Source organism: Mesocricetus auratus, unplaced genomic scaffold (assembly GCF_017639785.1).
Source record: "Mesocricetus auratus isolate SY011 unplaced genomic scaffold, BCM_Maur_2.0 Super-Scaffold_100691, whole genome shotgun sequence".
In the NCBI taxonomy this organism is placed as follows: Eukaryota; Metazoa; Chordata; class Mammalia; order Rodentia; family Cricetidae; genus Mesocricetus; species Mesocricetus auratus.
In genome coordinates, this window is record NW_024429267.1 from 52,273,167 (window position 1) to 52,297,687 (window position 24,521).

Sequence of the window (24,521 nt, forward strand, 5' to 3'; positions counted from 1 at the left end):
GAGACTGATATTGGGGTTCAATATCAGAAAAGCAAAGCAGTTGGCCACTAGCTTCTTACCTCTACCTCAGGCTGAGAGGGCTGATCCACAAGCTGCTGCCTCTCCTCGGTGTGGCTGGAGAATCCTGCGACTGAATGTCTTCCTATCCTCCTTGATACTTCCTCTCCTCAGTGTGGCTGGAGAACGAATGTTCTCTGAGACCTTGCTTCTGTCTTATATACTTCCCTAATATTGGGATTAAAGGTATGAGCTACAATTCTCTTTTAGACTGATTCAATCTTGTGTAGATCTGGGTGGCCTTGGACTCACAGAGATCCATCTACCTCTTAATCCTGAGTCCTAGGATTAAAGGTGTGCACCACCACCTCCTAGCTTCTGACTGCTGGGATTAGAGGTGTGTGCCTGGCTTCTGTGGTTTGTGGCTGACTTTGCTTTCTGAATCCTCAGGCAAGCTTTAAGAAATCATAAACACTACATCACCACAAGAAACAGTAGGCTATAGCAGGGGTAGGTGAGAGTGGCAGCCATCTATAGACGGCAATTAATACCTTGACTGATTTGGCTCTGAAGCATCACTTATGCAGAGCTCCCAAGTTAACCCCACCTGGTAAGTGTCCTCCCCTACCCTGTGTGTGTGTGCATGTGTGTGTGTGTGTGTGTGTGTGCATGTGTGTGCATCTGTGTATGCCTGTGTGTGTGTGTGTATGTCTGTGTGTTTTGCCTGCATGTATGTATGTGCACCATATGCATGCAGTGCACATGGAGGCCAGAGGAGTGCTGTGGACTATAACTTTAACTGTGTAAAGGTGTGTTACTTTTGTTTATGCTGTGGAGTATTACTTTGACTATGTAAAGGTGTGTTACTTTTGTTTATGCTGTGGAATATTACTTTGTGTAAAGGTATGTTACATTTGTTTATGCTGCGGTTGTTTAACTATGTAGAGATGTGTTGCATCTGTTTCACCTTGCCTGCCTAAGGTGGCTGATTGGTCTAAGAAAGAGGTGAACAGCCAATAGCCAGGTGGGGCTGGTGGGCAGAGAGAATAAATAGGAGGAGAAATCTAGGCTTGAGAGAAGAGAGGAATGAGAGAGAAGAGAGAAGGGAACAGGGAGATGCCTAGAGCACAAGCCAGTCAGACAAGAGAAGCAGTGAAAGTAATATATACAGAAAGAAGGTTAAAAAGTCCTGGGAAAAAGTAGATAGAGAGAAACAGGTTAAGTTAAAAGAGCCTAAGCTAGGTGGAGCATTCGTAACTAATAAGAAGTCTCCATGTCGTGATTTGGGAGCTGGTTGGTAGCCCAAAAGGAAAACCCTGGTACAGAAGAGAGTGTCAGATCCCCAGGAACTGGAATTATAGACAATTGTGAGCCACCACGTGGGTACTGGGAACTGAACCTGGGTCTTCTGCAGTAGCTGCCAAGGCTCTTAACTTCTGAACCATCTCTCCAACTCCCTCTTCTCCTTACTTATCTTCTTTGAGACAGGGTCAACCTGGAGTTGACCCATTTGGTTAGACAGTCTGGCTACCAAGTCCCAAAAGTCCTCCTTTCTCTGTCCCTCCTATGCTGGGATTACACGTATGCACAAGTGTGTCACTCTTTACAGTGTTGCTGGAGGTCAGATTCAGGACTCATGATTATGTGGCATGCACCTTACACACCGGACCACACCCCTCCCCCCAACCACTGCCACCTCCTTTTCCTCTTCTTAAAAATCGTTTTCTGCCATTGCCAAAAGCTGTCATGCCATCCTGAAAAAGCCACGGAGGAGAGTTTCTACGACCCAGCAGAAGCGTAGAGTCTGCACAGCAGAACGAATGGGACGGATGAGCTCGGTGAGTGGGTACTGGAAGCTCACACACTCCCAGACATTTTAAAGTGGAAAATCATTTCCCGATGAAACCCAACCCAGGAGCGATGAGAAAGCCTGCCGCTTTCTGTCACGGGTAAAAAGCCTGCTTCTGTTTCTTCTATCTTAAGGCGTGGGGATGGAAGGAAAAGACAAAGGTGGCCAAAATTTGCATATAGAAAATGAGATCTCCCTCCCCAAACTGTCAGCACAGATTTTCTCACATGCTGTTGGAATTTAATTTTCTCCAGCGAAATAATAATGAGAATCCAGGCAACTTCTTGTTTTAAAATACGGGTTGTATCTGAGGTGTAAGTAACCCCAACAAAAGATCAGAGCCACTTCTTTGGGAGGAGTCAGGAGTTAGGAAGCTGGGTGTGACCTGCACCGAGGTGAAAGACTCCAATGTAGCCTGTCTCCACCTCGCACAAGTCAAGCCCCCCCCCCCCCACTTGCAATATTTTTCAGGGCTTATTTTTCCTATCTTACAAAACAGAAAAACAACAAAAAACTCTGACTACCTCTCCTTTTGCTCTTTGTTCCTGTTAAGTAAAGCCCAGGCTTCCTTTCATTGATTAAACTTAAATTGTATACCCAAGACACTTCTGCTGGCTTTTTTTTTTCTTTTTTCTTCTTTTGGCTTGGGTTCTAATTTTCATTAATTATTGACCAAGTATCTGGCAAGAGCTACAGTGAGTGCTCTGATGCCATGATGTAGTCCCAGGCTGGCAGGCTCAGAGGGGTGGCTGACCTTGCCCTGAGATTTAGAAAGCTAGATGAGCCCAGGAGTTCATCCCACTGGTTTCTTTTTTTGTTTGTTTGTACCCAAGTTGGGCTTTTACCCAGTAATAGGAAAACAGAAGCTGTATCCCAAGTTAGGACAAGGCTCACGGTTTCCCTATTGGAGCTGTTTGGAGACACCCTTGCAGGGTTTGGCTTGAGACACTTGCCCCTCTGGCCTTCTTTTTCTGTCTGTTATCTACCGTCGTGTGGCAAACAGCCCAAACATCAGTCATCCGCTATTGCACAGCAAGCTACACTAAAGCTGCCATCCGATCCCTGAGAGCTACGGTCTAGGATGGAGAAGCAAAGGCGAAACTAGAGTAGATGAGAGTGGATGTCTACATAGGTGGAGTCTGGCCTTGGAGAGATGGAGAGAGACCCCAACTGGAAGCATGAGGACCAGAGTTAGGATCCCAGCACGCATGGAAAAAATTGGGTGTGACCACACATGTGTCTATAACCCCAGTGTGGTTGTTTGAATAAAAATGTCCCCAATAAGGTCATAGGGAGGGGCACTCTTAGGAGGTGTCCTTGTTGGAGTAGGTGTGGCTATCTTGGAGGAAGTGTGTCACCGGTGTGGGGGGCTTTGAGGTTTCAAATGCTCAAGCCAGGTCTAGTGTGACATTCACCTCCAGCTTCCCACAGACGGAGATATAGAGCTCTCAGCTCTTTCTCTAGTACCAAGTCTGCCTGCATACTGTCGTACTTCCCGCCATGACAGTAATGAACTAAGTCTCTGAAACAGTGATGCTGTGGAAAATGAGTCACTGCGATTGATTGGTTTAACAAAGAGCTGAATGGCCAACAACTAGGCAGGAAAAGGTTAGGCAAGACTTCTGGGGACAGAGAGGTCTCAGAGAGGGAGAAAGGCAGAGTCATCAGTCAGACATGGAGGAAATAGGATGGGCAGTACAGAGCAAAGGTAACTGAGCCACGTAAAAGAGCATAGATTAAAAAATATGGGCTAATTTAAGCTATAAGAACCAGTTAGGAATGAGACTAAGGTAGGGTTAAGCTTTCATGATTAATAATTAGTCTCTATGTGATTACTTGTGAGCTGGCAGTCCTGATGAAAAAAATTTGTCTACCCTGTAAGCCAGCTCCAATTAAATATTTTCCTTTTTTAGCCAGGCGTTGGTGGCGCACGTCTTTAATCCCAGCACTCGGGAGGCAGGGGCAGGCGGATCTCTGTGAGTTCGAGACCAGCCTGGACTACCAAGCGAGTTCCAGGACAGCCTCCAAAGCCACAGAGAAACCCTGTCTCTCTGGCCAAGTATGAAGGAGCAGGGAAACTGCCATGGTGATATCAGACACCTGTGGGTTGAAGGACCATCACACCCTGACTCTGTGAATTTGGACCAATGGCCCCTCCTTTGGGCTCTGCCTCCTCACTTCTAAATCCTAGACAATATTGCTACGCTGAGGAAATTGTATAATTCACTCCATAACTCAATACTTGCTTAAATGTTTGGTAAATAACCTACCATATCACATTACCTTTCATGGAGGAAAATAAACACCTGCTTTCCTTAGAGAGGAAACTGACAAAGGAAACGAATCCTACTTTGGTGAACTGAAGAGTTGGTGGGGGTTGTTTACAGAAGCACATCTCTCCATTAGCTGCAGCTCCGAAAGCTCCACCCTAGCACAGGCGATGAGTCTCAAGGAAGCATCACTAGAGATCCAACCACACTCAGTCTTTCTGCCTCCTGCCTACTCTGCCCTTAAGGTCATGCACAGCTGAGTGTAAGAGGGAATGGTGGCCGGGATCTCAGATGAAGCTCTAATGTTCCTAACACGGTCACTCCGACACATGGGACTGCTTCTTCTCAGTGTGATTGTCACATCATGCATGGAGTTCAGAGTTCTACCTCATTGGACATGCGACTTCAACAAATATTCCCACTTTATATAAGTCGGTTTTCTGCTACTGTAGCAAAATAGCTGAGGCAAACAATTTATAAAGCAGAAGATTGGGAGCAAGGGGTGTGACTCAGCCGGTAGAGTGTACGATGCCCTGGGTTCACCCCTCAGTGTTGCGGAGGTTCTTTCCAGCCTAGTCCCACCTAGCCCACGGCTGCTTCAGCCCTAAATGAACACACAGAGACTCTATATAAATTATTAAACTATTGGCTGATGGCTTGAGCTAGCTCCTATTTCTATTAATCTATGTATTTCCACGTGGTCTTCTCTTACTGGAGAATGCCTGGTGTGTCCTTTCTTCTTGGTCCTTACATGGCAACTGTCTTGAATGTCTTCCTCTGCTTACCTTTCCCAGAATTCTCCTCATCTTCTTGTCCGCCTATCTTCCTGCCTCATTGGCCAGTGTTTTATTCACCAACCAATAAGAGAAACATATATGCAGAAAGACATCCCCCCAATCACCCAGCATGCATAAGTAGGCATGAAGACACACACCTACCCCAGCGCCCGGGAGGTGAAGGCAAGAGGACCAGAAGTGCAATGTCACCTTCAACTGCACTGTGAGTTTGAAATCAGCCTGGGCTACATGAGACCCTATTTCCACAGATGGGGCTGGGGAGATGGCTCAGGAGATAAAAGCACTGGCTAAGTAAAGTCCAGTGACCTGAGTTTGACTCCTGGAACTCACCTGATGGAAGGAGAGAACTGACTCCTGAGTGTTGTCTCCCGACCTCCACACAGACTCCGTGGATCATGTGTGCCTGAACTCACGCACATACATCATACCCTAATTTTTATTTTGCTAATAAGAAAAATAACAATAATAAGCCCGTAAAAAAAGAAAGACAAACACATGAACTTAGGGGTCTCGGTCGAGACTGTCTAGGTGGGCCAGTGTCATCAAAATTGCTTTTAAAAAATCAGACTGGGATTTAAGAGATGTGGGAGAAGACAAAGGAAGAGACTCCATGATTTCTGCTGTTGCTGTACAGGAAGGCAGAGGATGCTGTCCAGAGGGCTGGCCTCTGCTGGCCAACGTCAAGGAAATGAGGACAATGTAAGTACAACCTCTTGGACTTGGGTTCAGGCAACAGAACAAGGGAACTTCAAAGCAGATTCTTCCCTGAGCCTCCCATAGCCTTGACACACCTTGTTTTCAATCTAAAATTAGACACCACCCAACAAGAACAAAATAAAACCCCCCCAAACAGAGCAAGGATGACTAGATTGCTCAGTGGGTAGAGGTGTTCACCACCAACCCTGATGACCTGAGTTTGATCTTTGGGACCCACATGGTAAAAGGAGAAAACCTTTCCACAGATACCTGGTGACATGTTCATGCCTTAACTCTATGTATGAGCAAGCACTTGCACGTGTGTGCACACACACACACACCACTAAATGTGAAAGAGAGAAAAAATGAAGGAAGGGGAAAATGAAGAAAAGAAGAAAGGAGGGAAAGAAGGAAGAAAATAATGAAAGAATGAAGGAAGGAAGGAAGGAAGGAAGGAAGAAAGGAAGGAAAAAAGAAAGAACACAAATCTGGAGCAGAGAAACTCTTCAAGGGAACCAAGGTTCCTATTGCCAGATTCTTGCCTTGTGTTACCTGACATTGTGAAGGGTTTTGCAATGGAAAGAGGGAAAAAGTCCTTTTCACTCCCTTCTTTGTGCCCCACCTTTGTTCCCAGAGACAGAGGCAACTTTTGTTTGTGTGGAAGAGGAGATCAGAGAAAGGAAGTTTTGTTGCTTGGGAAGGGACAGGAGCAAGAAGGATGCTAGCTCTTGGGTATTCCAGAGATTTCCTGGATGCATGAGGGCCAAGTGTAAATTCATCCGTGTGAAAAGCGATTGAGAAAGGAGTAAGGAGATGAAAGATATTTAAGAACAGAAAAACAAACCACGCCTTCTTAGGAAGTGGGGGTGATGAAAACAATCAGGATAAAATTTAAAAGCCCCAAATCTGTCAACAGGAAAACTTCCCAAGAACTTGCAGGAGGCCTTAAAGCCATGAAGATGCTCTTGGGCAACTGACTGTGCCTCTCCTAGGAACCAGAGCCTCTGCAGTGTGTGTGTGTGTGTGTGTGTGTGTGTGTGTGTGTGTGTGTGTGTGTATGGAGAGAGAGAGAGAGAGAATATGAGTCAGTTTGAGGAAGAAGGGGTAGAAAAGACTTGTAAATCTTCCAGATAGAATCTGTACTTGAATCTTGCCAAACAGATCTTGACTGAGGCAAGGCCAGTCCTTCAGACAGATAAGGGTCATTTCCCACATCCCTGCTGCAACTGAATTAAGGATGTGAAATGGCTCCTCCAGGCTCCTGTTTTTAAACACTCAAAGGGCTGGAGAGACAGTTCAGTGTTTAAAGCATAAGTTGGAGGGTGAAACTCAGGTGCCCGGAACACACGTAGATGCTGGATGGGCATGGCAGTTTGTCTACAAGTTCACTCTTGGAAGACAGAGATGGGGGATCCCCTGAGTACGCTAGCTGGCAAGACTAGTCATATCAGTGAACTCTGGGTTTGATGGAAAGATCCTGCCTTAATAACTCAGGTAGAAGAGTGATGGAGGATCACTCTGGATGTCAACCTCAGGTCTCCACATGTACTCACATATGTGCACGCATGCCCACACACAGAAACATGCACACTGCAGGCACATGTAAAGATGGAAGGAAAAAAGAGAGAAAGAAAAAGGAAGGAGGAAGGAAGGAAGGAAGACCTGCTCTCTCACTGGTGGTGCTGTTTTGAAAGGTTGTGAAAACTATTGTTGGGCTCCAACCCCCATGGGGTCTCTGTGAATTGCTTGTCAGACAATAACCACAGGTGCATCCTAGCCCCACTGGCATCAACCTCTAATTATGAAAACATGAACTCTTACACCTGGGGTTTCTCCACTGTGCTGTAAGTCTGTATATAAGGCTGCTCCTTGCAATAAAGACTCTCTCTCTCTCTCTCTCTCTCTCTCTCTCTCTCTCTCTCTCTCTCTGTCTCTCTCTCTCTCTATGTCTCTCTCCCTTTCTCTCTCTCTCAGCACAAATGGCCGGACGTCTTGTCTTTTATTTAAGTCATCACAAGTGGAGGCCCCAGTGAGATTGGGGAAGAGAGGGGACTCTGAGAGATTGCCCTTGGAGGAAAGGATTTATGAGGGTGAATTGAAAGTGGGCTTTCGCCCAATACATTAGACTTGCTTGTGGTGCAGGCACCACAAACTTAAATGCTGAAGCCTTCCTGGAAGAAGTTTATTAGTCTTCACTTCCTGTCCTCCTCACTTCCTGTCCTCCTCACTTCCTGTCTACTCCCTCTGCTTTCTAGCTGCGGATTCAGTGTGATGGTTGCTGTATGTTTATAGGCCCACACCTTTTCTGCCATGATGCACTGTAGCTCCTCCCCCTGTATGCTAGGATGAGCATTTCTTCCCATAAGTCCCATCTTGTCAGGAATTTGGACATAGCAACAGTAATTGGTTTAATATATAAGCCAATAGTCAATCTGGGGTCTTTACTTTTACTAATATTAGGAAAATCTACAATCTATCCATCAGCTAATATTTATATCTAAGCCTATGTATATGTGTGTGTGCACATGTATGTATTATGTGTTGTGATGTGTTTGTGTGGTCTATGACCTTGCTAGTGTGGGAATGTGCATGTGCATGTGATCACATGGGCCAGAGGAGGCCAGAGCTTGGACCCTGAGTGCCTTTCCTTGATGGCTCTCCACCTGCATGCTTTTGTGGCAGAGACTCACTCTGGGTCTGAAGTGCAGTGATTGGCTGGGCTGGCTTCTGAGCTTCTTGCATCATGCTTCCTAGTCAGCATGGGGTTATGGATGCTGCCATGTGTAGCTTCTTATATGGGTTCTGGGGATCTGAACTCAGGTCCTCCTGGTTGCACTTCACTGGCTAAACTAAGTCAGGCTTAAGAGCTGGGTTTTAGGAATTTTTTTTCCTGGCGTTAGAGGCGAAAGATGCAGAAAGTCAGGGGTCAAGAAGTTGTGCAGCTGCTTGGTTGTTATGTGCCCCGCCGCAAGCAGATTCAGATCAACTCCACCCTGGCGGTATGAGCACCTGCCTGGCATTGGAGAGCTCTCTGTGTCCCACTTGACCCGACTGATTCCTCATGGAGAGATCGACTTCTCAAGTGCATTGGCAATGCTTGGAGGAAATAAAACCTGCTTTACTAGTTAATGAACATTAGCCCCGGTGGGAACATGGCAATCATTCCTATCACACACGGATGGCGGAGATAATAATTGTTAAAGCAACATCACACGGAAGGCAAAATGTGGCTTTCTCTTGACAAGAACATCACCATAGAAAAATGATCTTTCACTTTTAAAGAGAAAACAAAATAAAAAAAAATTTAAAAAGCCTATTGCTTTGCTATTGTCTCCTCAAGAGATTTCTTCCTGAGCTGACTAAGATGTAACATTGAGGCTTTTATTCCCACCTAACAAATATATCATGACAAATGACATTACCCGGGAGCATTTTTTTGAGACTTGTGTGTCCCCAAACTCAAAGTCAAGGATGCATTGATTCCAGCGGACGGCCAGAGAGGCCCTCCTCTGATCTTTCTGCTCGTCACCTGCACCAGCTAGCACCTGGACGGGCGTGTCCCACACAGGCTCTGAGTCCCTGAGTCCTCCAGGGCTGAGCAAGTGCTCTCCGAGAGGGGCTCTTTCAGCATGGCGTCTCCCAGCTCCTCAGAGGGTTTTGACCTACAGAATGCCCGCCAGGTTTGCCAGGGGGACTTGGTTGCATTTGTTTGGTAGTGAAATGAGAACAGCGGAAACCTGTTGGGGGTGGGGTCCTTGGGATGCAGTGCTGAGGGTGACAGGCTGAGCTCCCAGAGCGCCATGCAGCCTTCTCATGTTCTTTTGTAAAGCTAATGAAGAAGACACTGTGCGTGGCTACAATAGTCCCTAGAAGGAACTAGCATCTTCATTGTGAGAATTGTATCAGGGAACATTTTTGGGTTATGGCCACATAACCAGATTTTGTATGTGTGGCCTATGTGTGCACATGCATCTGTGTGTGCAGAGGTCAGAGGTCGACACTGGGTGTCGTTGTCAATTATTCTCCACCTAATTCTTTGAGACAAGATCTCTAACTGAACTTGAAGCTTGCCATTGCGCTAGGCTGGCTGGCCAGTGATCTCCAGGGCCTCTTTGGTTCTTCAGACACAAAAACAGATGCCCAGCTTTTTACTTGTGTGCTGGGGACTCCAAACTCAGGTCCTCATACTTGTCTGGCAAGCACTTGACTGAATCATTTCTCTAGTATTGATAGAATTCTCTGTCTGCCTGGTCCCGCAGCCATTTAGTCCCAAACAATCACATAGAGGCTTATGTTAATTATAAACTGTTTGGCTGATGACTCGGGCTTCTTATTGGCTATCTTTCTCTTAATTATTAACCCATTTCCATGAATCTGTGTATCTCCATGGGGTCTTGGCTTACCAGTGACGCCTGGATCTCTTGCTTCCTCAGCTGCTACACGGCTTCTCCCTGACTCTGACTACTCCCTTTCTCTATCCCTGTTTGGATTTCCTGCCTGACTAAATCCTGCCTGGCTGCTCAAAGCATACAGAAGGACATCCCCCATTACATTCGCCCCGATCACACATCTTAAAAAGACAAACCATTTGCTCTTATGTAATTTTCCTGCTTGCAAAAAACCAGTTTGCCAAAGAGGTTCTGCATGCAGCCTTGTCACTCAGATCTAATGCCAGCAGGCGCGTGGTTGACAGCTAGAGCATGGCTGGTTAAGCTGGGTACTGTTCATCATGTTTGTGAGATGTGTGAGATCAACAACTCAGCTTCTGCCTGAAGCGTGGCATTCTAGGAAAGGGATGCACATTTATCTTTAAACATACGAGCGATATCGGCTGTGATAACACCTGCTGGTATTTCTCTCTTTCTCCATCTCTCTTTTGCACCCTCTAGGAGGAAAGTTTTCAAATACATTTGTCAAGAGATTGACAAGAGACGCTTCCTTCCTGTTTCATTTATAACGTAGCCCTTTTCTCATGTTATTATCTTCTAAGGACAGTCTCAAAACAGTGAAGCCTTCTTGACTGTGAGAAAATGTAGTTACTGTGATTTGGGTGGGAGCTCGTGACCATCCATCTTACAAAATCCAAACCTGCTCATTTGAGAAACTCCTCTCCGCCACCCAGGAAACTGGAATTTTCCATTTAACCTTTCTTGAGCTGAAAGTCGTCCTCTTACTTGTCTTATTGTCTTCCTATCAGAATGAGGCAGACAGTTTGCTGGTGGTGCGTTAGCGTGCCCTGCCTGGTGGGAGCTGGCAGGATGTGAAGGGTGCCCAGGTGGGAGCTGCCCGATGTGAGAATCTCTGCCAGATGTTCTGCTGGGTGCCCAGGTGGGAGCTGCCCGTGGTGAGAATCTCTGCCAGATGTTCTGACGAACGGCACACAGATCCTTGAGCTCTCAGTTTCCTGGTCACTCTTGCAGGTAAGCCTTTCCTGGTCCAGCAAATGTAGTGTCTCTGCTCTATAATCCACAGCTGCCCGTGCTGTCCTTTTGCAACATCTGCCTGATTCCTGAAGGCCATAAACTCTGTGAGGGGCAGGGTTTCTCTATGGTTCATGTCTGCCTTTCTAGCATTTCACCCAGCACCTTACTGCTTAATCCTATGTGCCCCAAATGTTTATTCTTCCTCCATCCCTCCATTCCCTCCCCCTCCTCTCTCTCCCCTCCCCTCCCCCTCTCCTTATGATCTCTTTCAACAGTCTCACTATGTAGCCACCGTTGACCTCAAAAGCACAATCTTGCTCCAGTGGGACTGGAGGACCATGCCACCGCACCCTTCTTAGAGGGTGCTGACTTTCCTATCTGGGTTCCTCCAGGTTTCCTTGTTATCAAACACAAGATAATAAAAACACACATGACTTATTTTGTGATGTCTTGATTTTTCCTAAGACGCCATGGAGCTTGACACTTAACCAGTCCATCCCAGATGCTCACCAGCATGGAGGGGAACAAGAGGTATATCCTTCATGCCTGGGAAGGAGGTGGGTTTTGCAAGTAGCAACATTCTGTAGCCCACGCCGCTCAATGCCAACCATGGTTAGACGTCAGCAGCAAGTGGTAATTAGAATTCTTAGAGTTCTGAGGGTTCCGTCTGAGACAGCACTTTTGAGCTCCCACATTTGGACCTTGAAGGGAAGGGTCTGTCTGCATTAACACTGGGCCCACTTTCAATCATGTTTGCTCATGGAATTCATGGTTAGTGGTCTGCAGTGAAGGAATTTGGCGAGTTGCAGTTTGTGTGTTTCTGGGTCTAAAAGCAAACTAATAGGAAAATCTGCCATTTCTGTGTCTGTAGCTAATGGCTTGAAAAGCTTTGGCCTCCTGCTTGGGCGTCACCCTTATTGAGGTTAAGTGCCTTCCTCCCGAGGGGAAGGAGGATCCTTTTCTGATAGAGGCACTGGTCTATTTTTGTCCTCTCTATTCAGCCCTACATCTTTAGGGAACACACAGCTGGCTTTCGGCATCTACAGGTTACAGCTTCTGCCAGTAAGTTAGAGAAACGGCAGTGTGAGAGTTAGCTTGGATGGGAAGTAACCATAGCTACTAGGACATGATCTTTATCTCCTGTTCAGATGCAAAGTTGTGACCTTAGGGACAGGATCGATGGTCCAACTTTTAAGAGCACTTGCGGCTCTTCCAGAGGATGGAAATTTCATTCCAAGCACATGTAGGGCAACTCACAAGTGCCTGTAACTCCAGCTCCAGGGATCCAATGCCTTCTGGACGGACACACACAGACACACACACACACACACACACACACACACACACACACACACACACACACTGTTTTATGTGCTCATGAGTGATCCTGGAAACAGAGAGGTTGTGAGAATAGAAACAAGCTGTCCCTTCCTCCCCTCTAACATAAAGCAAGGAACCTGCCTGACTCCATTTTAAAGGCAATAGCTATTAGGCTGTATTGTCAAAATTAAGTTTCCAGTTGAATTGCTCTCTGTAACCCTAACCCTTTCCCAACCCATGACCTTAACTTGTTTTTGAGAATACCCCTTACTCTCCCTGGCCCTCCCTGAACCCTCTCTAATCACATGTAATCACATGTTAACCACATGATGTGTTGTTTTTTTTTCTTTTTCTTTCTTTCTTTTTTTCTTTTGAGTTCTTTCTGTATTTCCTCATTGCTCCGTTGTCCATTGTTTCTCTTAATGTAATGCCGATTTACAACTGCTCCTTAAAAGGGCCTAAGAGGCTGGGCAGTGGTGTTGCATTCCATTAATCCTGGCACTTGGGAGGGAAAGGCAGGTGAATCTTTGCGAGTTTGAGGCCAGCCTGAGCTACAGAGTGAGTTCCAGGACAGCCAGAGCTGTTACACAGAGAATCCCTGTCTTGAAAAGCCAAAAACCCCTCAAAAGTGGGAGGGGTGGGGAATGGACTCAGGGCTGTTCCCTTTAACCAGGCTTAGGAGGCAGTCGCTGGGCAGCTCCTGGGTGTGCTCCAAAAAAAAAAAAAGTTTCTCCCTGAGCCGTCCCGAAGTGCAGGGCTGACTTTCGGTGTTCCTGTTCATCAATAATTAAGTCAGGCAGCTCTTTCATCCCCCCCCCCACAGCTTCCCAGGCTTCCTGTTGTAGTCACCTTGCTGTGACAAGCAGGTGGGGGGGACTTCCTCTTGGAGCGACAGAGACACACAGTGCCTCCATCTGTTTGGTGAGGAGAGAGTGATAGGGGCAGCTTTAGTGAGGCAGGAGGTCGCAAAGCCCCCTGGACTGCCGTGCTCTTCCTCTGCTATGGCATTTGGACTCCTCGCTGGAGACCATCAGTTTCTTGCAGGTATGAATTCTATAGCAAAGCTAATTTCATTTCACAGTGCAGGCCTGGCTCTTTGGGTCTCCAGAGGACCTCACAAGCAGCTTACCACTCTTTGGATGCCTCCCTTTGCCATCTGAGCTGGCTTCTCTTGCGAGCAAGAGAAACTTGGGCTAAACCTAGTGGGAGGGAATTCAGATCATTAAAAAGTATATAATTATTTTGGTTGTCTTAAGCAACATTTATCAAAATGTAGTTTCGTGGAGTTAGCCTAGTTCATTTTTTTCCTGCAATAAACAATAAACACGCTGTCATTCGGCCACACTAGTAGTTTCTCCTTTGGGGTATAAAGTACTTTTCTAGATTGGCACGAATAATAAACAACTCAAGCACACGTCATTCCCTCATTTAATTTCACTTCTGAATGTCCGTGCAATCTCCTGTTTAGCACAAAGAAAGGGTTTGTGTTTGTAAAAGCTTCACTCTAAGATGGCATGTGCCTGTTGGCCTTTGTCCCTTTAAGACAGTCTAAGTATATATGCGAATGTGTGGCTAGCCTTGCTTCTGTGACATCTGTGGGAAGATTAACTTCTACCAAACAGAAGATTTAAAAGCCTGTGTAAGGAGCAGTGCTGTCTGCTGTCCCTCCTCTTTTTCTTCTTTTGATACAGGGTTTCTCTGTGTAACAGCTCTACCTGTCCTGGAACTCTCACTAAAGACCTGGTTGACCCCAAACTCACAGAGATCCACCTGCCTCTGGTACCCGAGTGCTGGGATTAAAGGTGTGTGCCACCACACCTGGCCTTAGAAAGATTTTTGTTTTGTTTTGTTTTACGAGACAGGGTTTCTCTGTATTGTTTTGGAGGCTATCAGTCCAGCCCAGCCTCAAACTCACAGAGATCCACCTACCTCTGCCTCCCGAGTGCTGGGATTAAAGGCGTGCGCCACCACTGCCCGGCCTTAGAAAGATTTTTGAAAAGTAATGTGTGTATGTGCATAAGTATGTACACACATGTGTGTAGGTGCCTGCAGCATCCAGAAGAGGGCACTGGAGATCCCTAGCTGGAGTGACTGGAAGCTGTGAGCCACTCACCATGGGCACTGGGAACTGTGAGAGCAGTACACATTCTTAACCATTGAGCCATCTCTCCAGCCCCACAGATACTTCTAAAATAACAGTACCTTAATTTTTGATGTTCATGGAAATGCATGGTAGAAATTAGTGAGAAAAAACTGATTCTCCCATTAAATGGATGGATAAACTAAATGTTCTAACTCTACTTGAGCAATTTTTGTATCCTATCCAGGTAAATGTAACAGTTATTTTTTTCAATTATATTGTCGTATGATATTTTGATCACATTCTGACGCTCCAGAGACTGCCAATAAATTTGCTTTGACTCAGTGGGCAGACCTAGCTACTAGCTGAACAAAATTAACCATAGAGGTTTTGGAGACAGGAAGTAGTAGGGCAGGCCTTAGAGAGGGTGTCAGTCTTTTTGGATGGAGGAATGGTGGATTCTCTGCCACTTCTCTGATCATTCAGGTTCTTACCCCGATATCTGACTCCCAAGTTTTTATTGGTAAGGAATACGTAGATAAGCACATTCGTATACACTTGACTTTTAAAAGCGTTTGTGTGCGTGCGTGCATGTTCATGTGTAAGAGTGTGGGTGGGCACATTACAAAGGGCATGTGGGGGGTAGGGGAGAGCCTTGGGCGTCGGCCACTTTCTGACACAGTCCTTTTGCTGTGAGCCACTGTGTCCACCAGGCTTGTGAGCTTCCGGGGCTTCTCTCTTTGCCTTCCATTTCCTGGCGGAAGTGCTAGGATTACAGATACTTGCTTCTGACCCCAGCTTTACGTGGGGATGTGAACTCAGGTCCTTTACCTATCGAACCACTGGTTCTCAACCTTCCTAATGCTGGGACCCTTTAATACAGTTCCTCATGTTGTGGTGACTCCCAATGATAAAATTATTTTTATAGCTGTAATTTTGCTGTTAGGAATTGTAATGTAAGTATCTGATATGCGACCCTCAAAGGGGTAGTGACCCGTAGCTATAGGTCAAGAACTGCCGCATGGAGCTATCTCCCCAACCCTATTACATTGGACTTAAATTAAAAAATTTTAAATTACAGTATTTATATGTGCGCGTGTGCGTGCGTGCGTGTGCGTGTGTGCGCGTGTGCGTGCGCGCGTGTGTGTGTGTGTGTGTGTGTGTGTGTGTACAGCAGAAGGAGAGAATCAGCTTTCACAGGTTGTCCTATACTTGTTCTTAGGACATGGAGTGGGTGGTAGAGAGACCTTTTACCCTGACACCACATCCTCACCTCCTGCTATTAACATTCCCAAAACAAAAGAGGCCCATTTGTTACAATCAATGAGTCAGTATTGAAATAACACATAGGTATAGGCCGATAACCTCAGACTCAGGAGTCTGAGGCCAGAAGGTCACAAGTTGAAAGATAGTCTCACGACATAATGAGTTCAAGGCCAGCCTGGGCCACTTAAAGGGACCCTGCTCAGTAAAACACAAAGAGGGTTGGGAATACAGCGCTGTGATAGAGGAGTTGCTTAGCATATTTGAGGGTCAAGGTTCAAACCACAGTATTGCAAAAATAAATCGAAGGCAAACATAGCCCTAGACTTACAGTTTATAGTCAGGTTAGGTCTCGGTGTAGTGCATCGAATGGGCTGTGGCAAACATGTAGCATATGAATCCTATATTTCTGAATCATAGAAAGTTTCCTAGCCATAGATATTCTCTGTATTCTGCCTGTTCGTTTGTCTCTTCCTCCTCAGACGCCTGACAACGCTGACTCTTCCTGAACGTCTTAGTTTGCTCTGCCTTTTCAGGGCTGTTGTGCTTTTGCAATCATAGCGTCCAGAGCCCTGCACCTTGGCTTCCCCTTTTTTTAGGAACATGTTTGAGGCTCATCCGTTTCTTCTTGTAGCTTGGTGAGTCACTTCTAAATATGAAGCAACATTCCCTTATACAAGTCTGCGACAGGACTTTCATGTCCTTTCTGTTGCTGTGATAACACACTCCAAGGAAAAGCAACTCAGGGAGGAAAGGGTTTATCTGGCTCACACTCCCAGGGCACAGTCCATCATTGAAGGAAGTCAGGGCAGGTATTCAAGGCTGGATCTTGAAGAAGAAACCATGGATGTATGCTGCTTGGTGTTCACAGGTTCATATTAACTAGCTTTCTTTTACAACCTAGAATCACCTGCCTAGGGATAGTTCCGCCCACAGTGGGTTGGGTCCTCCTATATTAATTCATGGTCAAGAAAATCCCCGCAGACATGTTAATAGTCCAATCCGATCTAGACAATGTCTCAGTTGATGACTGTAAGCTAAGTCATGTTAACAGTCATAGTTAACTAGATCATATAGTTGGTTCACCCATTGGCCAATATCAATTGTGGATTTTTTTTTCAATTTTGTGTTTGTATGTATATGTGTGAGCAATAGGTATATGTTCATGTGGGTATGATTCCAAGTGTATTGTTCTTCTATGTGTCATGTGGAAGCTAGAGGCCATTCCTCAGGAGCCGTGTTGCTTGCGTTTTTGTTTTGTTGATGATGATGGTGTGTGTGTGTGTGTGTGTGTGTGTTGCCCTTTATTTTGAGATTCTCATTGGCCTGCGACTCATCAAGAAGGCTAGGCTGGATAACCAGCAAACCTGTCTCCACCTCCCCAGTGCTGGGACCATCCATGTGCTCCATTACATCTGGCTTTCTAACAGAGATTCTGGGGCTTAAATCAGTTCCTCCCGTTTGCACAGCAAGTGCTTTACCAGTCAAGTGAGCCATCCCCTCAGCCTCCTTTTCATTTACATGTACTTGACAGAGCAGAGAGCTACACAGTCTTACAGGATGGAGCTCCTGGCCTGGGTGTGCCAATAGAACACTGCATATCTGTCGCCTGGTGGCAATGGTGGAGGTACAGTACATTCCCTTGTCAGACTACATGACACAGGGTCCATGCTTGACTTGGGTAGCAGCGAGTTTTGTGTTAAGAGCAGGATAAGGAGCTGAGCAATTCGTCAACCGTTTCCTCTTTTCCTCTGCTGTGTGGTGGCAAACTCAGTCCCTCACATGTTTCTGAAGGCATTCTGCTCTGATTGCAATCATGAAAAATCCCACAGCTGTGTGCCTGCAGCACCCCCAGAGACTACATAGGAGCGCCCCCTTCCATCTATTTTCCGGACACAATCTAATAGGAAAATGGAAATCTGGGAAGATATTCCAAAAGCTCTGGTACCGAGGGTTGGCTGTGAGGGCCTCTGGGTGGCTGGAGAACTGCCTGATGAAGACGAGACGATTTTGAAGTCAGGAGCACAACACAGTCTAAGGAGAGAGTGCAAACATCAGGTCCAGATTCAGACACTGGGAGTTTGACGAGATTCCCATTATCATGCTAAGGGTTTGGACGAACAAAACTGCTAACACGCAAGGACAGAGGGATAATGCAAGCAGAGAGCTGCAGACCCTCAGGGCTTAGATGAAAGCTGTAGGAACAGAAGGGAGGGGAGCCTTCTATGGGCTCGCTAGCAAATGGGACACAGCTGGAGAAAGGCTCAGTGGGCCTGAAGCTAGGTTGACAGGAACTTCTGGAACTGAAAAGCAAAGGGACACACGTATTTAAAAAAAAAAAACTGCGATAGGGGGCTGGAGAGATGGCTCAGTGGTTAAGAACACCAACTGCTCTTCCAGAGGACCCAAGTTCAACTCCCAGCACCCACATGGGGGCTCGTGACTATCTGTAGCTCCAGTTCCAGGGGACCTGAAACCTATGGCAAAACATTAATGCACATTAAAAAAAACTGGAATGGAATACATAAAAAGTTTTGGAAAGAAAAAAAAAAGCAAATACCAGGAGCAAAAAAGAAGCCCCAGGAAAATAGATTGAAGTGGCAAGGCTGAGTTCTTCCTAAAACGAATGCTAGGCAGTGAATCAGAGATCCAGAATGACCAGAAACCACCAGGCAGGATGAATACTTGAAGAAGTTACGTCTGGTATGGTGGGACGGTTCAGTGGGTAAAGGCACCTGCCGCAAGCCCGATGAGCTGAGTTTGATCTGTGGGACCCACTGGAAAAAGGAGAGAATCGACGCCTGTGGGCTATCCTTTGACCTCCACTCATGCACGATGGCATGCCTGCCCCAACAGAATAAATAAATAAATAAATGCAAAAGGAGAAGTCACACCTAAGCATATAACTTGCAGACTACAGAAATTCAAAGACAGAAAGTCTTGGAAGACGGCAGGGGAAGGAGACCTCCCCTCTAGACCAACGTCCCATGTCCCCTCAGATAAGCACGGCAAGACGGGCAGAGGGAGATAAATGACCAAAAGAAAAACGCCACTCACGTAGAACTCTGTATCTGGTTAAAGAAGGTTTATTTTATTTTATGTTCATGTCTGCCTGCATGTACGTATGTGCGCCACACATGTGCCCGGTGCCCCTACAGAATAGAAGAGGTGCTAGACCCCTTGGAACTTATAGATGATTGTGAACTACCACATGGATTCTGGGAGCTGAACTCAGGTCATTGGGTGGAACAGCCAGTGCTCTTAACCTCTGAGCCATCTTCCAGCCCCTAGAACATTTTCCTATTCTTTTTACAAAAGACTTCTTTTAATTTTAAATGATGTATATGTGTCTTTGAAAAGACAGAAAGGCGATGGATAGGAAGAAGATTACATACCTGGTAGATATTTATTCAAATATAACAGTATCACTTCAAATATGAATGCCTAAATACACCAGTAAAAGGACTGACAGAATGGGTAAGAACCATATTTATTGTTTTATAAGAAATCCATTTTAAATGTAAAGCAACAGATAGATGAAGATGAAGCCATGCTAGCACTAGTCAGAAAATGTTGGAGAACTCGTTAATTTTGGACAAAGCAGAGTTTGGAGCAAGGACAGTGAGTCGGGCTGAAGACGAGCATTGTATGGTGATAAAGGGAATGGTTCTCCACAAGAAGGAAGTCACCCTTAATGCGCCTTGCCTAACAGATAGAGGGTCAAAGCAAAGGAGGCAAGGGACCACCCTGCAAACAGAAATAGACAAATCTGTTTCTGCTGCTGGAGACCCCAGAACCCGTAAAGCAAACCCAGCAGAGCTGAAAGGAGGCAGACAAAGCAGTGACGATTGGCGAAGCAAACTGGAAATTTGCAAAGATTCAAAGTCATCAGCACCGGGAACTCAGCGCGAGGGTATTTCTAAGTAGTCTGTGCATCAGAGAGGAAGTCTGAAGGGGAGTTCAGAATGTTTTGAAAAGAATGAAGATGCAAAGATAAAAAATATATCAGATCCCAGTTAAAAGCAGTGCTCAGTGAATGTTTGTGGCAGTGACCTCACATATAAAGAGAATAAAAGTGGGCTGGAGAGACGGCTCAGTGGGTAAAGGCACGTGATATCAAGCTTGATGGCCTGAGTTCGAGTCCCAGGACCAACATGGTGGAAGACGAGAGCAGATTTCTATAAGTTGCCATTGAGTTCTATGTGTGTGCCCCGATATGTGTCTGTGTGTGTGCGCGTGTGTGTGTATATGTATACACACACACACACACACACAAATTTTAAAGCTTTAAAACTATTCGGCAAAAGCCAACAAATTGGAATCCAACAATTATAAACAGGGGAGTGTAACCAAATCATATTTATCCTAGAAACTGCAAGGGTGTCTCTTTGAAAAATAAATCAATGTAACCTGCCATATGAATGCACCAGAGAAGCAAAAGCCTTGCAAAGTTCTGGTCTGGGCTGAGCTATCCTACAGGGCTATGGTCCCTCGTGGGCTGGGTAGGCTGCCTTGCTGAGTTGAAGAGGGGTTCTCCTATGGTCTTGGGGGATCTGCTCCTGATGGTCTAATTCAGCTAGGTTCACGGGAATGCTTGCTTCTTTCCACGCTGGTTTTCTCCTTTGTTGGCAAGCTACTTCTTTATATGTTTATGCATTTGCACTCATTCACTGGCATGGAACTGCCTACCCTTTGACGTTCTCTTTTGAACCTGGCCCACTCCCATTTCCTCGGCATCTTCAAAATAATTTCTTTATTGTTTGAGAATTTCATACATGCATACAATGGACTTTGATCAAACCCACTCCCGTTCCCTTCCTTCACTTCCTCTCCTGTATCCCCCACTTTCCTTCCAAACTTCATGTGTTCTCTTTCTTCCCCCCTTTCTTAAGATCTGCCCAAAGCGCATAATAGTCCTATCTATATGTGCGTAGGTGTGGATTCTTCAACTAGCTACCGAGAAATCATGCACTGAGAAACCATGTAAGAACTGAGCTGGAAGCTTCATCCCTAATGGCTAGCTTTTGTGGTGCTGGAAGTGTCTGTTCCTCTTACAGAGGGAGAGAAATAGTCAACAATCTTACCCAGTTGTGAGCCATGTGAGCTACAATGACAACCTGGCAAAAGCAAGCCCATTAATATCTTACTGTCAATCAAAGGCTAGCCAGGGGCTTGGGAGGATGGATCAGTGGGTAAGAGTGCTTGTGTAGAAGCACGAGAACCTGAGTTTGGATCTGCAGGCGCCATGTTAAAATCTGGGCAGAGCTATGGCACTGGACCTGTAACCCCCACTGGAGAGAGACAAGAGGATTGCTTAGTAGCCACCAGCCTAGCTGAAAAGCAACAACATTTGGGTTTGCAGAGAGACCTTGTCTCAAGAGAATGAAGTATATAGTGAAATAAGGTGGCCTCTCCATGTGCATGCATGGGTGTGAGCACCTGCATGTGTGTTTACACACATGTATAACACACACACACACACCAGCTAGAGGCAGAAGGTATGGTAATGGGCATCTGATGGGAAGGCCTACAATATTACCTGGCAAATAGGCTTTTACTCAGAGACAGATATGAAGCCAGTATACACAGGGGATTTTCAGGAAATGGGGTTTAATATAAACTCCACATGGCTGGACAGTGCAGCTCGTATCTAGATCCAGACCTGGATGCTCTGCCTCTCCCTCGCTATCCTGCTAATTGCTGTGTCTTCCTTTTCTTACCCCTCTCTCTGGACTCTGATAGCAATCCCTACATTCCTGAGTGAGACTCCAGGAGGCTGACTCCATCACTGACGACCTACGAGAATTCCAGTGATTTCTGGAATTGTGCAATTCTCAGCCTACCTGCAGGTTTCTCTTGGCCTGGTGTGGGGCAGTCGTGGGCAGTGTTGGGGAACAACACAGACTCAAGGGTAGGTCAGGCTGCTGGCCAGGTAGATGGTTTGTGTTGAGGGTATCCAGTCTCTGGTCCTCTCCAACTCCATGCATGTCCCTTTGCCTTATGACTCCACAGTTCCTTTTGCTTAGGAGATGGCATCTGTCCCTTTGTCATTTAATTCCATTCTGCACATGATTTTACATGGTCTGTAGGGCACCTAGACCTGATTGAGCCCTAGAATACTGTTATCGTTCTCCCCTTCTTCCTTCTGACTGCCCTAGAACATGGCCAGGCTGCCTGGCAGAGAATGAGACATACAGAGGGGGGCACAGAGGCCCTTGGAGAACAGTTGACAGCTATATGACCCTGGGCATGGAGGGAGAGTGGAATTAAAGTCAGCAGAGGCGATGAGCCAGCCCACAACTGGGTTGTAGATACACCAGTGAGCTAAGCTGGGATCAAGAGTCTTCCAGGGTGACCTGCAGACTCCTGAGTAGAATATGTACTTATTACTTTAAGCTACCGAGTTCCCATTGAACAACCAGTCTGGAGGTTTACTGATTCAAATAGGAAGGTCAGGGGCTTGATATCTTGAGTCTAGAGACAGGTTCAAGAACTAGAAATGGTTGAGAAGATTTTTCTAAATTCCCCCAGCTCAGTTGTAGCCTGGAACATCCTGCTTTTTAGTGGTTTTCCTATTTAGGAAAAAGCTTGTTGGACACAGTGGCTTATGCCTGTAATCTCAGGATTTGGGAGACTGAGGCAGGAGAATTGCCATGAGTTTAAAGGCCAGCCTGAATTACCTATATAGAGAATTCTAGACCAGCCTTGGCTACAGAGTGAGACTATCTATCTAGGGCAGTCAGAGGGGAGTTGGGAGAAAGTGGAAGCATTCTGGGGTGCACAATAAGCCTTGAAGGTAAAATTGGAGGAGAATGCCTATCCTCTCTGTGACATGTTTGAAGGATGTGTTTATAGCATGGTAAACAGCCAGACAGGGAATATGTAGCTGTGCAACTTCACAAACAGGCACATGTGTGACCAGCGTCCAGATGAAGAAACAGAACATGAGTGGTACCTAGAACACCCTGTGGGACAATCAGCAATGTCTGCCACAGTCACCACTGGCAAGACGTTTGTAGCTTTCATTTGTCTTTATTCTTATTAAGTGCCACACCAGTCGTGAGCGTGATTTGGGGACAGAGTTTGACAGGAGCTTTAGCAAAGCATCCAGAGTGAGCCCTGCTGCCTTCTGACTGGCGGCACAGCTTGCATCTATGACTTGATGGGCGACCCCTCACGGGTGGGCAGAGACGTGGCGATCTGCAGTTATACCTGGTGTACAGCGTGCTGTGCTTTTGTCTCTAAACACTGGTGTGTCTGTTTTGTTTTTAATTTATTCTTTGAGAAACTCAAAGCACAAGGTATTTTTTATCATATATACTTCCCTCCCCCATAACTCGTCCTGGACACCCTCCCCAAAACTTCCCCCCTAACTGTATGTAATCTTTATTTTCTCTTTTCTATAGCCTACTGAGTCTATCCCTCCCCCCGGCTGCCCCAACCTGCTTTTGGTAATGGTGTTTATCAGAGCAACAGGAATCCTGACCCGGACAAGACATACAATACTGCATCTGGGTAGTGGAATTTGACCTCACCTCCTCCTGTGTGAGACAAATGTTTTACCTGTTGAATCATCACCCTGGTCCCCACCCCAGAGCTTCTGTGTGTAGGTATGCTAAAGGTTTGGGAGGCAAAAATGCTTTGATTTTTATTAACAGTTGAGTATTAAACACCCGCGGTCTTAGAGAGAGCTTTACTGCACACATTTAACAGCGGCTGTGAGCACTGCTTGGAAAGGCCGTCTGCATGGTTGTGTAGTTGTGATGCCGCACACAAGAGTCTGGAGAAGGGAGAGAGTGGGAAGAAGACAGCCTGCGGCTTGCCTGTGGAGCTATGAGCCCCGTCAAGCGTCTAATGCAGAGGTTCCAACCTTCCCAGTGCCGCGGCCTTTTAATACAGTTCCTCCAGTTGTGATGACCCTTCCCTTGCTACTTCATAGCTGTCATTTTGCTACTGTTATGGATTGTAATATAAATACCTGATATGCATGTTATCTGATATGCAACCCCTGTGAAAAGGGTCATTCCACACCCCCACAAAAGTGGTCATGAGAACCGCTGGTCTAATTGATCTGTCCTATGGGGACACTTCTGTGACACACAATGGCCTCACTGTTAATTTTACTATCTTCTAGTACCTTCTTTTCTCTAGTCTTTATATCCAAGTAACAGTAAGACAAATTCCTTCTCTTAGATCATGCTTCCCCAGCCTGAACTCCTGGGCCATACCTCCCTTTCCTGGATTTGGATATTTTCAAATGAGAGCCAGGGCCACTGACTGTGTGTTATGCAACAACTCCATCAGGGTCTGGGAGGTGCCCTATAATTAAACACATTCATATTTTCCCAGTGAAACGTATGCATATTCTCACTAAATGGTATGAACAATGACAGTTGGCAGCCAGGTCAAGTTAGGTTGAGTCAAGACTTTGACTTTTGAAAGTATTTCAGCTTTTGGAGTTTGGAGAGTCTCAGAAAAGATTATGGACTCATTTTATTGCTCGTGTATGCGTGCGTGTGTGTGTGTGTGTGTGTGTGTGTGTGTGTGTGTGCATTGTGTTTATGTGCCTACATGTGTGTCAGTGTGTGTGTAAGTGCATGTGTGTGCATATATGCACGTGTGTGCACCTGTGTGTGAGCGCATGTGTGTGTGTTCATGTGTATGCATGTGCATGAATGCATGCATGTGTGTGTGTATGCACATGCTTTCATGTGTATGTGTGTGCTTACCTATAGGAGTTAACTTTGAGCATACTGCTCCATCGCTCCCCATTATATTTTTCTTGAGACACAACCTTCCACTGAACCAGGAGCTCACCATTGCCAC